Consider the following 14,326-nt stretch of genomic DNA (forward strand, 5'->3'; position numbering starts at 1 on the left):
AATTGAAAAATTCTGAAAAAAAAAACATCAATCGCAGCCTCTGTCATCAAAATACAGCCACTGTGTCATCAAAACGCATTTACTGTGTCATCAAAAACGCATTCACTGTGTCATAAAAAACGCATTCACTGTGTCATCAAAAATCGCATTCACTGTGTCATCAAAAATGCATCCACTGTGTCCACTAATCCCAGAAACCATGATTGTCTCCTTAATAGCAGCCAGCATCTCTTTGAACAAGGGGGGAAGAGGGGCAAGTTCTCAAAGAAGGATAATCACAGTGATTTGGGGGGCTGGGAGAGGATGCTTTATGTGCTAGGGGCCACTTTGGGAGCAGAGAGGATTTGTGCTGGGGGGGGGGGTCTAATTTTATATTCAACCCCCCTTCTAGCACAAATCCTCTCTGCTCCCAAAGTGGCCCCTAGCACATAAAGCATCCTCTCCCAGCCCCCCAAATCGCTGTATCTTTCTTTGATAACTTGCCCCTCACGTCCTGTGTATGTGTCCATTCTCCTTCCCCTCCCCCTCTGTCTGTGTATAGGAGGTGTCTTCAGTCCGTGTGTTAGTGAGACAGGAGGGGGGGGGGGGGAATGGGGAAGAGAGGGACAGATACATGCAGCTGTGCTGTGCTGGAGCTCACCCTCCTTGCCAGACAGCAACCCATCCCTCATATGACTTACCTTTCTCCTGCAGCTCCGCTCAGCCGAAGAACGGAGCTGCAGACATCACTTCCGGCTCTCGTCTTCTTCACGAAAGCCGGAAGTGACCTCAAGATTTGAAAAGCAATGCTCCCGCCCATAGAATCACACTGATTCTACGAGCGGAAGCTAATCGGCGTTTTCGTTTGTGCCACAAGGCGGGTTAAAAGCCCGCAAATGAAGCGCCGCGTCTGCAATCTCATGATTGCAATGACGTGGCGCTTCCCATAGTGCACTGGCGTCCGGCGCCACAGTGCACTTTGTTAAAGGACTTTTTTTTTTTTTTTTTTTTTTTGTTCTTAAAGGGGCCGTTTTAAAAAAAAATTTTTTTTTTTTGAATTTTTTTTTTTTTTTTTTTGAATTTTTTTTTTTTTTTTTTTCTTGACTACAGGAGGGGGGGCGGCGCCCTGGCGCCCCCTATGGACGGGCCGCCACTGCTTTGCACTATTCCTCCCACTAATACTTATGATACGGTACATTTTTTTCTTCCACTGTACACCAAGCCCGAGGCATTATTTACTCTCACTGATGCGGGGACATTTTCTACTTCCATTGGCCACAGTCTGGCCCCCCAAAAGTCTAAAGTATAGTGTACTAGTCTTTTGTTTAGAAGGTTTGGAGACCTCTACTACAGTTTTCCCTAATCCTATGTTATCGAGAAATGGAAGGAATGTTTTGTAGTCCTAGCCCATTTTATGTCCTAGGGTGACAATACTGCTCTTCCATAGATACAGTTCAGTTAATGAATATGCCATCCTAGGACAGGAAGTGTACTAATGGCAGGATCACCAGGTTAAAATTAAGGAGAAAATAGCCTGAAAAAGAAAAGTAATAAAGCAGTTACATCTAAGGACTTGTAAACTGCAGTATATTTTATTTTTTTTCTTGGGTTTAAATGCACTTTAACCACTTCAATACTGGGCACTTTTACCCCCTTCCTGCCCAGACCAATTTTTAGCTTTCAGCGCTGTCGCAATTGCGCGGTCATGCAATGCTGTTACCAAACTAGATTTTTATTATTTTATTCACACAACTAGAGCTTTCTTTTGATGGTATTTAATCACCACTGGGATTTTTACTTTTTGATAAATAAACGATAAAAGACTGAAAATTTTGAAATAAAAATGTGTTTTTCTTTTTTTTTTAACATATTGTCACCAGTGCAGTACAGCATTATGATATAATGGTTGTGGCAGTAATCAGGGACACTGACTGGTGACAGTACACAAAAAAATGTAATTATTTTTTTTCAATTTCTTCTTATTTTCTATGATTTATTACATTTTTTTTACACACTGTGACCAGAGAAATAAGATGTTACTATAGTAGCATTGTACTACTCTGGGGAAGTGATTTTTTTTTTTTTTTACACATTATGTTTGCATATAGCAATGCATTACATTGCCATAAGCAAGCATTTTACTGAGTGAAATTGATTCATTCAGTCTGTTTTGTTTTGATTAACTGTGATTGGCCAGAGATAATCACGTGGTACAGGGAGGCTGTGATTGGCCCTGTCTGTACCATGTGATCACACGGACCAATCACAGCTAGCAAAACAATTGTATTCAATAGTTGGCATGAAAGAAAGCCATCTATTGTTTACAACTGCCATGGGACCTGCTGTGATACCTCACGGTGATCACATGGTACCGGGAGCAGAGCCGGTACTCTGAACGGAAATGTGACCGATCGCGCTGCTGCCCATATGATGATTAGGGATGAGCTTCGTGTTCGAGTCGAACCCATGTTCGACTCGAACATCGGCTGTTCGATCGTTCGCCGAATTGCGAACGTTATGGGCCGTTCGCGCTAAATTCGTGTGGCGCGTCACGGCCCATAATTCACTGCGGCATCGCAGTGCATTGCTGGCTGATGATTGGCCAAGCATGCACTATGACCCGCATGCTTGGCCAATCACAGCGCTGTCAGTAGAGAGAGCTGTAATTGGCCAAAGCCAGGGTGGCTTTGGCCAATTATGGCTCAGGGGATTTAGTACACACCCCACACTATATAAGGCCGCCTGCACGGCGGCCCTGTGTAGTGTGTGTTCCGGTGTGCTGAGAGATAGAGAGAGAGAGAGACAGTGTCATTTGATTTGAGTTAGATAGATTAGGCAGAACAGTCAGTCAGTTAGCTGCACTTACAGTGTATTGTGTATATATATGCATCCCAGGTGTTGCATATATATATATACACTGTATTCAGTTTAGCTAGATCTGTTCCTGTTATCTTCTATCTAGACTATTTACATTTAATGCAGTGCGTCCTGCTCACAGTGTTCAGCTAGATCCGTTCCTGTTAAATTCCTACTGACCGGCAGGCTTGTCTGGTTACAGTATATAAAGCTACCTGAAGAAAATTACAGGTGTTCTATTTGATCCTATTAGTACCACGGTCAGGCAGCTAGACTATTTACATTTAGTACAGTGCGTCCTGCTCACAGTGTTCAGCTAGATCCGTTCCTGTTATCTTCCTACTGACAGGCAGGCTTGTCTGGTTACAGTATATAAAGCTACCTGAAGAAAATTACAGGTGTTCTATTTGATCCTATTAGTACCACGGTCAGGCAGCTAGACTATTTACATTTAGTACAGTGCGTCCTGCTCACAGTGTACAGCTAGATCTGTTCCTGTTATCTTCCTACTGACAGGCAGGCTTGTCTGGTTACAGTATATAAAGCTACCTGAAGAAAATTACAGGTGTTCTATTTGATCCTATTAGTACCACGGTCAGGCAGCTAGACTATTTACATTTAGTACAGTGCGTCCTGCTCACAGTGTACAGCTAGATCCGTTCCTGTTATCTTCCTACTGACAGGCAGGCTTGTCTGGTTACAGTATATAAAGCTACCTGAAGAAAATTACAGGTGTTCTATTTGATCCTATTAGTACCACGGTCAGGCAGCTAGACTATTTACATTTAGTACAGTGCGTCCTGCTCACAGTGTACAGCTAGATCCGTTCCTGTTATCTTCCTAATGACAGGCAGGCTTGTCTGGTTACAGTATATAAAGCTACCTGAAGAAAATTACAGGTGTTCTATTTGATCCTATTAGTACCACGGTCAGGCAGCTAGACTATTTACATTTAGTACAGTGCGTCCTGCTCACAGTGTTCAGCTAGATCCGTTCCTCTTATCTTCCTACTGACAGGCAGGCTTGTCTGGTTACAGTATATAAAGCTACTTGAAGAAAATTACAGGTGTTCTATCCCAGCTTAGTGCAGCTACAGGCCATTAGTATGTCTGGAAGGCCAAGAAGGAGAGGCAGACAGTCACAAGCCAATAAGAGAGGGCAAGCAGGCTCTGTGTCTAGTGCTGGTCGTGGAGACGGTGCATCCTCATCAGCACGTGGCCATGGGACACGCTTGGCCTTTTTTTCGGCAGCTGGCCATGTTGAGCCGCAACATGCGGAAGACTTGGTCGAGTGGATGACCAAGCCGTCCTCATCCTCCTCATCCTCTCTCACCCATGCCCAGGGTGCTTTGTCTGGCAAAGCAGCGGCCTCTTCCCTCAGCTCAATGTCATCAGTGACTCCTTCCCTAGCTCCACCATGTCCTCATGAGGATTCCCTCGAACTGTTTGACCACAGTGTTGGGTACATGCTCCAGGAGGATGCCCAGCGTTTGGAAGGCTCTGATGACGATACTGAGCTCGATGAAGGCAGTAACATGAGCGCGGACAGAGGGGGTGCCCAAGAAGGACAGCAATCTGGCAGTCATGCTCCCCCTGCTGCAGCATACTGCCAGGTTTGCTCCAGTGATGAGGAGGGAGGGGATGATGAGGTCACTGACTCAACGTGGGTGCCTGATAGGAGAGAGGAGGAGGAGGAGGAGGAGAAGGAGGAGGCGGCAGCACATCACCAACGAGGCAGGATGCCCTCCAGGGGCCAGCCTAAGGGCAGCACATTGACTGCATCACACCCCAAAGCTCCACATGTGCAGGGCGCTGCAGTCTCTGCGCGTTATTCAAAAAGTTCTTTGGTGTGGGCCTTTTTTGAGACGAGTGCATCAGATCGCACCGCTGCTATTTGCAACATATGTCTCAAGCGTATCTCGCGTGGCCAAAATATCTCCCGCTTGGGTACCACATGCTTGACCAGACATATGTTGACCTGCCATGCAGTTCGTTGGCAAGCGTATCTAAAAGACCCACACCAAAGAACAAAGAGGATCTCTCCTTGCTCCTCATCAGCTGAGATTTCCAACCCCACTAGACCTTCAGTCCTCTCTGAGACCTGCAGTGAGAGGAATGAAGGTGTAGAATTAGGTGTGTCACAGCCAAGTACTTGTGGGCAATCTGCTTTTGGTACACCGACGTCAGATTGTACCAGGCAAATTTCCCTGCCCCAGCTGCTGCACCGCCGAAAGAAGTTTGCTCCCAGCCATCCACATGCCCAGCGGTTGAATGCTAGCTTGGCAAAATTGCTAGCACTTCAACTGCTGCCTTTTCAGTTGGTAGACTCTGCCCCCTTCCGTGAGTTTGTGGAATGTGCGGTTCCTCAGTGGCAGGTACCCAAACGCCACTTTTTCTCACGGAAGGCGATTCCGGCTCTCTACCGGCATGTGGAAGGCAATGTCCATGCCTCGCTGGACAGGGCAGTCAGCGGTAAGGTGCATATTACCGCTGACTCATGGTCCAGCAGGCATGGACAGGGACGTTACCTAAGTTTCACGGCGCATTGGGTGACTCTGCTGGCAGCTGGGAAGGATGCAGGACAAGGTGCAGTAGTGTTGGAGGTTGTTCCGCCACCACGCCTCCAAAATGCTGATTGTGACACACCTCTCTCCTCCACCCCCTCCTCTTCTTCTTCCTCCATGGCCTCTTCCTCGGAACCAGCGGTGCTCCGTAGGCGTTCAAGGGGCTACGCAAGTACGCAGGCCAAAAGATGCCATGCGGTGCTTGAGCTGGTGTGCTTGGGGGACAGGAGCCACACTGGGGCAGAGGTTCTGTCAGCTCTGCAGGGGCAGGTTCAGAGGTGGTTGACGCCACGCCAACTTAAGGCAGGAATGGTGGTTTGCGACAATGGCACCAACCTCCTCTCTGCCCTCCGACAGGGACAAATGACCCATGTGCCCTGTTTGGCTCACGTCCTTAACTTGGTGGTGCAGCGGTTCTTGGGCAGGTACCCGGGCTTACAGGATGTCCTGAGGCAGGCCAGGAAAGTCTGTGTGCATTTCCGCCGGTCATATAATGCCAGTGCTCGGCTGACGGACCTCCAAAAGGAGTTTAACCTGCCCAAGAACCGCCTAATCTGTGACATGCCCACCAGGTGGAACTCAACGTTGGCCATGCTGCAGCGGCTGCACACGCAGCAGAGGGCCATAAATGAGTACCTGTGCGACTATGGCACCAGGACAGGGTCAGGGGAGCTTGGTTTTTTTTCCCCACGCCAGTGGGCCATGATCAGGGATGCATGCACTGTCCTGTCACCATTCGAGGAGGCCACGAGGATGGTGAGCAGTGACAGTGCATGCATCAGTGACACTGTCCCCCTTGTCCACCTGTTGGAGCACACGCTGCGTGGAATAATGGACAGGGCACTTGAGGCAGAACAGAGGCAGGAAGAGGAGGACTTCCTTAGCTCTCAAGGCCCCCTTTATCCAGACAGTGTTCCTGCGTGCCCGCCGATCACACAGGAAGAGGACGAGGAGGAAGAGGAGGAGGAGGAAGATTGTGTCAGTATGGAGGTGGAGCCTGGCACTCAGCATCAGCAGCAGTCTTTAAGGGATCAGTCCCAAGAAACACATGGACTTGTACGTGGCTGGGAGGAGGTGGCTGCGGACCATGTCGTTCTTAGTGACCCAGAGGACTCCGGACCGAATGCCTCAGCAAACCTACGCTGCATGGCCTCCCTGATCCTGCAAAGCCTGCGTAAGGATCCTCGTATTCGTGGTATCAAGGAGAAGGACCAATACTGGCTGGCAACCCTCCTTGATCCACGTTACAAGGGTAAGGTTGCGGACCTTATCTTGCCATCGCAGAGGGAGCAGAGGATGAAACATCTTCGGGAGGCCTTGCAGAAAGGTCTGTGCAACGCGTTCCCAGAGACTGGGAGGTTACAAACTCCTGTTTCTGGACAACGTGTTGCTGAGGCTTCGGTCAGTCAAAGAAGGAGCGGTGGAGAAGGTGGCCGTCTGACCGATGCGTTCAGACAATTTTTTGGTCCGCAGCCCCAAGGTATGATCGGTTCCAGCAACCATCGCCAGCGTCTGTTTTACATGGTGCAGGAATACCTAGGGGCAAGATCAGACTTGGACACCTTTCCCACCGAAAATCCTCTGGGTTACTGGGTCTTGAGGATGGATCACTGGCCAGAGCTTGCACAGTATGCAATTGAGCTACTGGCCTGTCCTGCATCCAGCGTTCTTTCGGAACGCACATTCAGTGCTGCTGGAGGCGTGGTAACCGATCACAGGGTGCGTCTGTCCACCGACTCGGTCGATCGGCTGACCTTCATAAAAATGAATGAGTCTTGGATCACCACCAGCTACCAAGCACCTGATGCTGATGTAACCGAATAATTTTTTTTGAAATCTCAGATCCCTTCAAAGACTGCCTATGCTGATGCTGAGTGACTATCCCTGAGTAATTATCCTCTTCCTCCTCAATCATCACGCTGATAGCTTGTTGCAGTGTTGTGGCACCAGCACCAGTGCCTAAGGCCCAATTTTTCTGCCCCTGTCTAACAGGGGCGTGTAATTACAATTTTTGATGCAATACTTTGCAGCAGGGCTCGTTCCTGCGTTCCAACTAGAGTGTCTGTGAGGGGTTGCAGTGTTGTGGCACCAGCACCAGTGCCTAAGGCCCAATTTTTCTGCCCCTGTCTAACAGGGGCGTGTAATTACAATTTTTGAAGCAATAATTTGCAGCAGGGCTCGTTCCTGCGTTCCAACTAGAGTGTCTGTGAGGGGTTGCAGTGTTGTGGCACCAGCACCAGTGCCTAAGGCCTAATTTTTCAGCTCCTGTTCAACAGGGGCATGTAATTACAATTCTTGATCTAATATTTCACAGCAGGGCCCTGTGAGGGCTTACAGTGTTGTGGCCACAGCAACACCTAAGGCCCAAATTTCTGCTGAGTATATAGGGCAGGACCCTACTTTCAAACATCTAACTTACAAACGACTCCTACTTGCAAACGGAAGGAGACAACAGGAAGTGAGATGAAATCTACCCCTAGGAAGGGAAATTCTCTCCTGTAAGAGTTAATATGGGAAAACAAGTTCTCCTTTCCACTGATGCTTTCCAATCCTTGTTCCACAAAAAAACCCAAATTTTCAAAAAACATTTTTCATTGGGACAAAAAAGTGAGGTGAAATCTTCTGAAGAGGAGGAAAGACAGCAAAACAAATGTCACAGGGGTGATAACCCTTCCCTATGTTTTCCAAAAAGCTTAGAAAAGATTTTTTGGCTGGAGCTAAACACGTTAAAAATGTTCAAAATTACAAACAGATTCTACTTAACAACAAACCTACAGTCCCTGTCTTGTTTGCACCGCCTGTATACTGCTGTTCAGAGTATATAGGGCCTGGTGGCCCCACACCTTTCCTTATTTTAATTTGGGTGCGGGGTTCCCCTTAATATCCATACAAGACCCAAAGGGACTGGTAATGGACTGGGGGGTACCCATGCCGTTTGTCTCACTGATTTTCATCCATATTGCCATGACCCGACATGACATTAAACCCGCAAGCAGTTTTAAATGAGATTTTTTCCTTTAAAAATGACATTTGGTGCAGGGACTGTTCTAAACATGGGAAACACGCGTCACTTTACAGGCATACTATAGACACCCCCCAGGTACGATATTTAAAGGAATATTTCACTTTTTTTTTTTTACTTTAAGCATCATTAAAATCACTGCTCCCGAAAAAACGGCCGTTTTTAAAAGTTTTTTTTGCATTGATACATGTCCCCTGGGGTAGGACCCGGGTCCCCAAACCCTTTTTAGGACAATACCATGCAAATTAGCCTTTAAAATGAGCACTTTTGATTTCGAACGTTCGAGTCCCATAGACGTCAATGGGGTTCTAACGTTCGTGCGAACTTTCGGTCCGTTCGCGGGTTCTGGTGCGAACCGAACCGGGGGGTGTTCGGCTCATCCCTAATGATGATGCCCAGTCAGGATAAATGAACCAGCACTCGGCCGTCAATTTGCTATTGGCCGGATGAGAAGGTGATAAGGTAGTACAGAAGAACAAGATCTGCGGCTGTCTGTATGTAGTTATTGCTTCAATTTATACATAGAAACACGGCTATATATTATACTTTATGTGATAGTCATGTTTCCAGCATTATGCTCAAAAAACAATGCCTTTGCAATCTGCTGCGGGTGCCAATGTAATGTTAGGCCTCATGTACACTGCTGCTGGTAAACGGACGTTCAGAGGCAGTTGGACGCTTTTTTCAGCTGCCCCTGAACTCATCCAATGTTATCTTATGTGTACATGTACTCAGGTTCATTTAATGTCGTTTTTAGGCAGTTGCATTTAGAGGCTTTTCTTTGAAGGCAAAAATACGAGTTCAGACGCCGAAGTTTCTGATGTTTCAGACGCTAAACGCGGTACCGGCGTTTAGCTGCATTTAATTTACGGGCGTTTTTCATTTTTGGCTATTTTGAAAAAAAAAATTAATACATTTTTTTTTTCAAATGCTGCTAAGCGCAAACGCGGCAAAATGCCGCATGTAAATGCGGCAAGACGGACATTTTAAACATGGGTTTTTATCTGTCAAGTGAAATCGTTCAGGAGAGGTTCTAAAAACGTCCTGTGTACATTAAGCCTTAAAGGCATCCCAAATGCAGAATCACAAACGCAGTGTGTTTGCAGGCACCAGATCACATGCCACCGCAGTATCATGTGTTTTTGTGCGGCACAGTTTTGAAAAGTAGTGCATGCACTACTCTTTGTGCTTTCCATTGAAATTTGCAGCCCATTCTAATGAATGGGCTGCAAAACCGCACTGCAGGGGAACGTGCAGGAATTACACAGGAACACTGACCACATTCCTGTGCGATTCTGGTGTGAACCGGCTCTTTCTGTATCTCTTTTACATTAAAAAAAATCCCAAAAATGTTTAAAAAAGCTATAAATTCCCTTTAAAATGGTAAGAAACCCATAAAAAAAAGCCTGCAATACAAAGGCATAATGAACTAGTATGCATCACATATTAGCCCAATTATGAAATACTTACCTTAGATCGAAGCTGTTGCAGCGGTCCCCTAACACGGCTGTGACTGGTGACATGTCTCCTGGAGTTATTTCTGGGTTTGCGGGCTCCGGCGCTGTGATTGGCCGGAGCCGCGATGACGTCACTCCTGTGCATGCGCGCGGGAGCCGCCGGTCATGGCACAGGCCCTTTAGAAACGCCACGATGGAGCCATTTCTTCAGTGCGCATGCACCGATGACGTTGACGCAAGCATATATGGTAAATATATATATATTTATAGCACCTACAGGTAAGCCCTATTATAGGTCTACCTGAAGGTACAAGTGGTGCAACAGGGTAACAGGGTTTACAACCACTTTAACTTTGCTTGTTTACCTGCCTGTGTAAAATCGTATCCTCTACACTAAGCTAACCTAAACTCAGATTACCTAAACTGGGATGATCTTTCTATGGTGTAAAGTACTCTCTGTACAAATATGTCCTGGGTACAAATAATGATCAGCTGTTTTCATTGCCTTCCAAGAGATGAAAATGTAATCATTTATAAAGAGTGTTCATGAAGTGAGTATTTTTTAGAGTGGGCAAATGTTTCTCTGCAAACAATTTTTTTTAAGTTAAAATATATGTGAACCTTCACCTTGTAAAATAAACCCCTTCACTTTAAAATAGAAATACAAGGCAAAACATTTGTGTATATACAGTATAAAAAAACAGTATCAATGCCTTTTTTTCTTATAAGTGAGCACATGACCTCTGTTCTCAGTTGCATAAGGGGTTTCTAGAGGTGAGGAAACCTGCATGTGGGGATTAAACCTGTCAGCAGAAGGCAGAGAAACAGCAGTACACTGATCTTCACAGTGATCAACTGTGCAGAGGGTGTGCCAGCACAAGTCAGGGTCATTGGAGGACAGGCAGGCTATGCTCCTGGCACAGACAGAAAGCTGACCACTTTGGAATGGACATGGTTCCCTGCCTGGCGTGGTCAATTTGAAATAAGAAAGCAGGGGAACTGGCAGGATGAACAGGAAGCAGCTCAGCACAGAGCACTTCCCATTCCTTCACTGTCCAGTGCAGCTGAGGCTGCAGAGAAAGGCATGTGTGTTTGAGCTTTGGGGTGCACTCCCTAATGCAATAGACTGTGCACACCTTTGCATGGCAGCGTGATGTAACCCAGCAGGGGTGCCCATCTAGTGGCATGGTTTTCCCATGTAGGTTCAGTCGTTTACTGGGATAAGTCCCCTTGGGCATTTGGAATTAGTCAATTCAGGAATTGTCCTCAAGTTGGTAGGGTGTGGCTGAGGACAAGGGTGAAGGTTAGTAAAGCCTTTTGGCTAGCAGACACCAAAGACCCCTTCTCGTAACCAACCAGTTGTTATGTTAATTATTTGATATGTTTTTATGGTTATTGTAAATTGAAACTGTTAACTGTTTTGTGATTAAATAAATGGCTGTTGTAACTGTTTAAATCCATGTCAAGCAGTCCATGTGTTTTTTTTAATCTAGAATTTCACTAAGGGGCTGGAATTAACATGTAAGGGGTAGGGTGGCAGTAGCAGGAGGGTGACACTCCTTCATGTTCCCTTCCATGTTGGGTGCCAAGTGTGAGTCACATAGAAGGTCTAACCTGGGTTGGGTTCTTCTGGGATACGCTAGGCACTTTGGATAGGGTCACTGCCTTACACATGGGGTACCTTTACTTGCACAGATGACTGAGCTCTAGTAACTCTCTTGATTATAATTATACATGGTAATGGTCACTTGTGCAGCGTATCAACACTACCTCACTCCCAGTAACGGTATGCTGTCCCGGTGTGCACCTAGCATGGACTGCACTTAATTCTTCCTTCTCTATACCTGTGCACAGGCTGGGGACCTCTGCAAAGACGGCCTGTTTCTATGGGAGAAACCTTTGTTGCCCATGGTAACCATTTATATCTTCAAACAGTATTAACCCTTACACTGATGTCTTCATACCCCAATGTGTTTAGATGACCCGAGCTGTGGACCATGTGTGCCAGTTATATGTATTACACCCCTTGAGTAACTTCAGACCAGGCATAGGCAAAGTTTCAAAAGCTTTACTTGGATAACGTGGCATGACTGTTAAACAAAGGCACAGACTTTCCCTAAACTAATTCCTAAATCAGGTATGTGGCTGCCCCAGCATACCAGTACAGGATAGAGTTCATATCTGCTGTGTCCATGATGGTAGTATCCAGCCACAGAATTGGCATCTTCCCGGGTGGACTCCAGATCCCAGCAATCCCCCTAAGCTGTGGAAGGCTTCTGAAGCCAAATGTTTCCTAACAGGAACTGCGCACTAGGCATAATGCAGCAGGCTGACAGGACAGCATTAGTAGTGCATACAACAACGGCGGCAGCGGCAGAGGGCCTCAAGCAAAGACTTCTGGGATCCGGTCCTCTGTCCCTTTTATAATAACACAGAACCAGTGGGTCGAACCCAAGAAGCCCGCCAAAAAAAGAACTGGGAACATAATAAACACTAACCCTCCTAACTGGGGCAGCATAAAACTCTACCCGCCTAGTGCCTATAAACAAATCAATCTGTCAAGGACTGTTCATCTACATCTTCTATCCTGAAACAAATATGTGCACAAAATATGATGGCACATTTTTAGGATAATTCTATAATTCTTTTTTTTAAGATCCTTAAATACACTGGACAACCCTGGATTCATTCACAACATCTGGATTAGTATCAAGTATGAACACATCAAGAAATAAAACAAAACCAAGAAGAACAGAGTGCACACTATCTTGAAATTTGGCAGCTGACTGCAGGACCAGTACTGATAATTGCAGGTCAACTCAGTACAAGGAAGGCAACACATTGTAAGCATGAACTTAGAGCAGATGAAACTGATACCATAATCTTTTTTTGGCAAAAGCTTCACATCGCTTTTGTGCAGCGAGGGATTAAACTGTAATTACAACCAAAGCATTTTATTACTTTTGAATACAGTGAGAAGACTTAGAAACTCTGTCAGGTTTTTCTTGTTCCATGAACACCTCTTTGTAAGTGAATGTGTGGTGACATGCACAATTAATCTACGCAGGCCCAGCTCTCCATAGCTACCTTGCTGAGTGGTCTTCAGGTGTTTTTTGCTGACCTAACATGTGACCTGTTACTAACCTCGGCCTGTTAATCAGACCCTGTGTCCTTAATAAACATACATATGTTTGCACCTCTGTGAGTGTGATTGGGCTGCATCATGCGCACCTCATTTAAAGTCCCAACCTCCCCCCCTCTTTTTCATGATATGAAGGATGGGGGCGCAAACCTTCCCTTGCGTCCCAATTAAAGTCCTAAGTTCGCTTTTCCCCCCATTGCTTGCATTGATTAGGGATGGAGGTGCTCATGATTGTAGCCCATCGCTCTCTTATGGCGGATTCCTACCGGGTCCGACCGTAATTCAGCATGCTTTATATGGAACGTTCACTGCACTGACACTTTACATATTTTGATCTTTCACTACTTTATATATTTTTTTACTCCCTGTGGCCAGACTGGGTCTGTGTGACTCATTGTCGGTGGGTGGGCAGATGTCCTGTTTCCCAGGAGCTGCGATGCATGCTGGTGTCTGCCCTCCTGCCTTCCCTCCACAGGGTTGGGGGTGGGTGGCTGGGCGGATCTTTCCACCATGCATCGGCGCCACGCCCCCGGCACTGTGCATGTGACTTCCTTGTTTGGGCGTCGCACACACAGACGTCCGGTATACCAGCTGGGCTGACATGTGGTGAGCTTCTCTGGCGTTTGCCGAGGTTTTGCTCCACTGTGTCGTGCCTGCGTGACGCTGAGGGGGAGCTGGCGTTTCATGCTGGGGCTGCATCTCACTCCCTGCTTCATGGTATTCAGAGATGGTGCTGATACAACCTATGTACACCCTGATCTTCTTCCATCTATGTGGCTTCAAACATCACATGCATTTTTCAAGGTAATCTTCCGGGTGCTTTTTTCAATCACCTTGGTGATGTCTGCAGCTTATACCATCTCATTTTTTGTTACTTGTATCATCATAGATACATTTATATATTTCCTACATTATAGAAGTCCCCTCCACTGCGGGGTGTTGGTGTGTGCGGTCCGGTGTTCCTCGTTGAGGTCCCCCTCTCAGCTCCCGGGCCAGGTTCCATGACTCACCCCTGGCTTTCTTTTGTCGCACGGTCCCAGTTTTGGCTATCATGTGAGTAACCTTTTTGGCATGGCCCATTATGCCCAAGTTCCCCCTTTTCTGCTGATTTTGTTAGACCCTGAAACTATATTGCTTTTCATACATTTTTTATAGAATTTAGATGCATCCGGCTTTTGAAGAGTGGATTGAAGTCCATGAAACGCAGCGTCGGGCCTACCTTTGATGCATCAAACACACATTGACCAATTTTCAGATGTTTTTTACTTCACATGACTTTTATCTTGCTTGGGGTATTAAGATGCATA

Source organism: Aquarana catesbeiana, linkage group LG09 (genome assembly GCF_042186555.1).
Source record: "Aquarana catesbeiana isolate 2022-GZ linkage group LG09, ASM4218655v1, whole genome shotgun sequence".
NCBI classification, from domain to species: domain Eukaryota; kingdom Metazoa; phylum Chordata; class Amphibia; order Anura; family Ranidae; genus Aquarana; species Aquarana catesbeiana.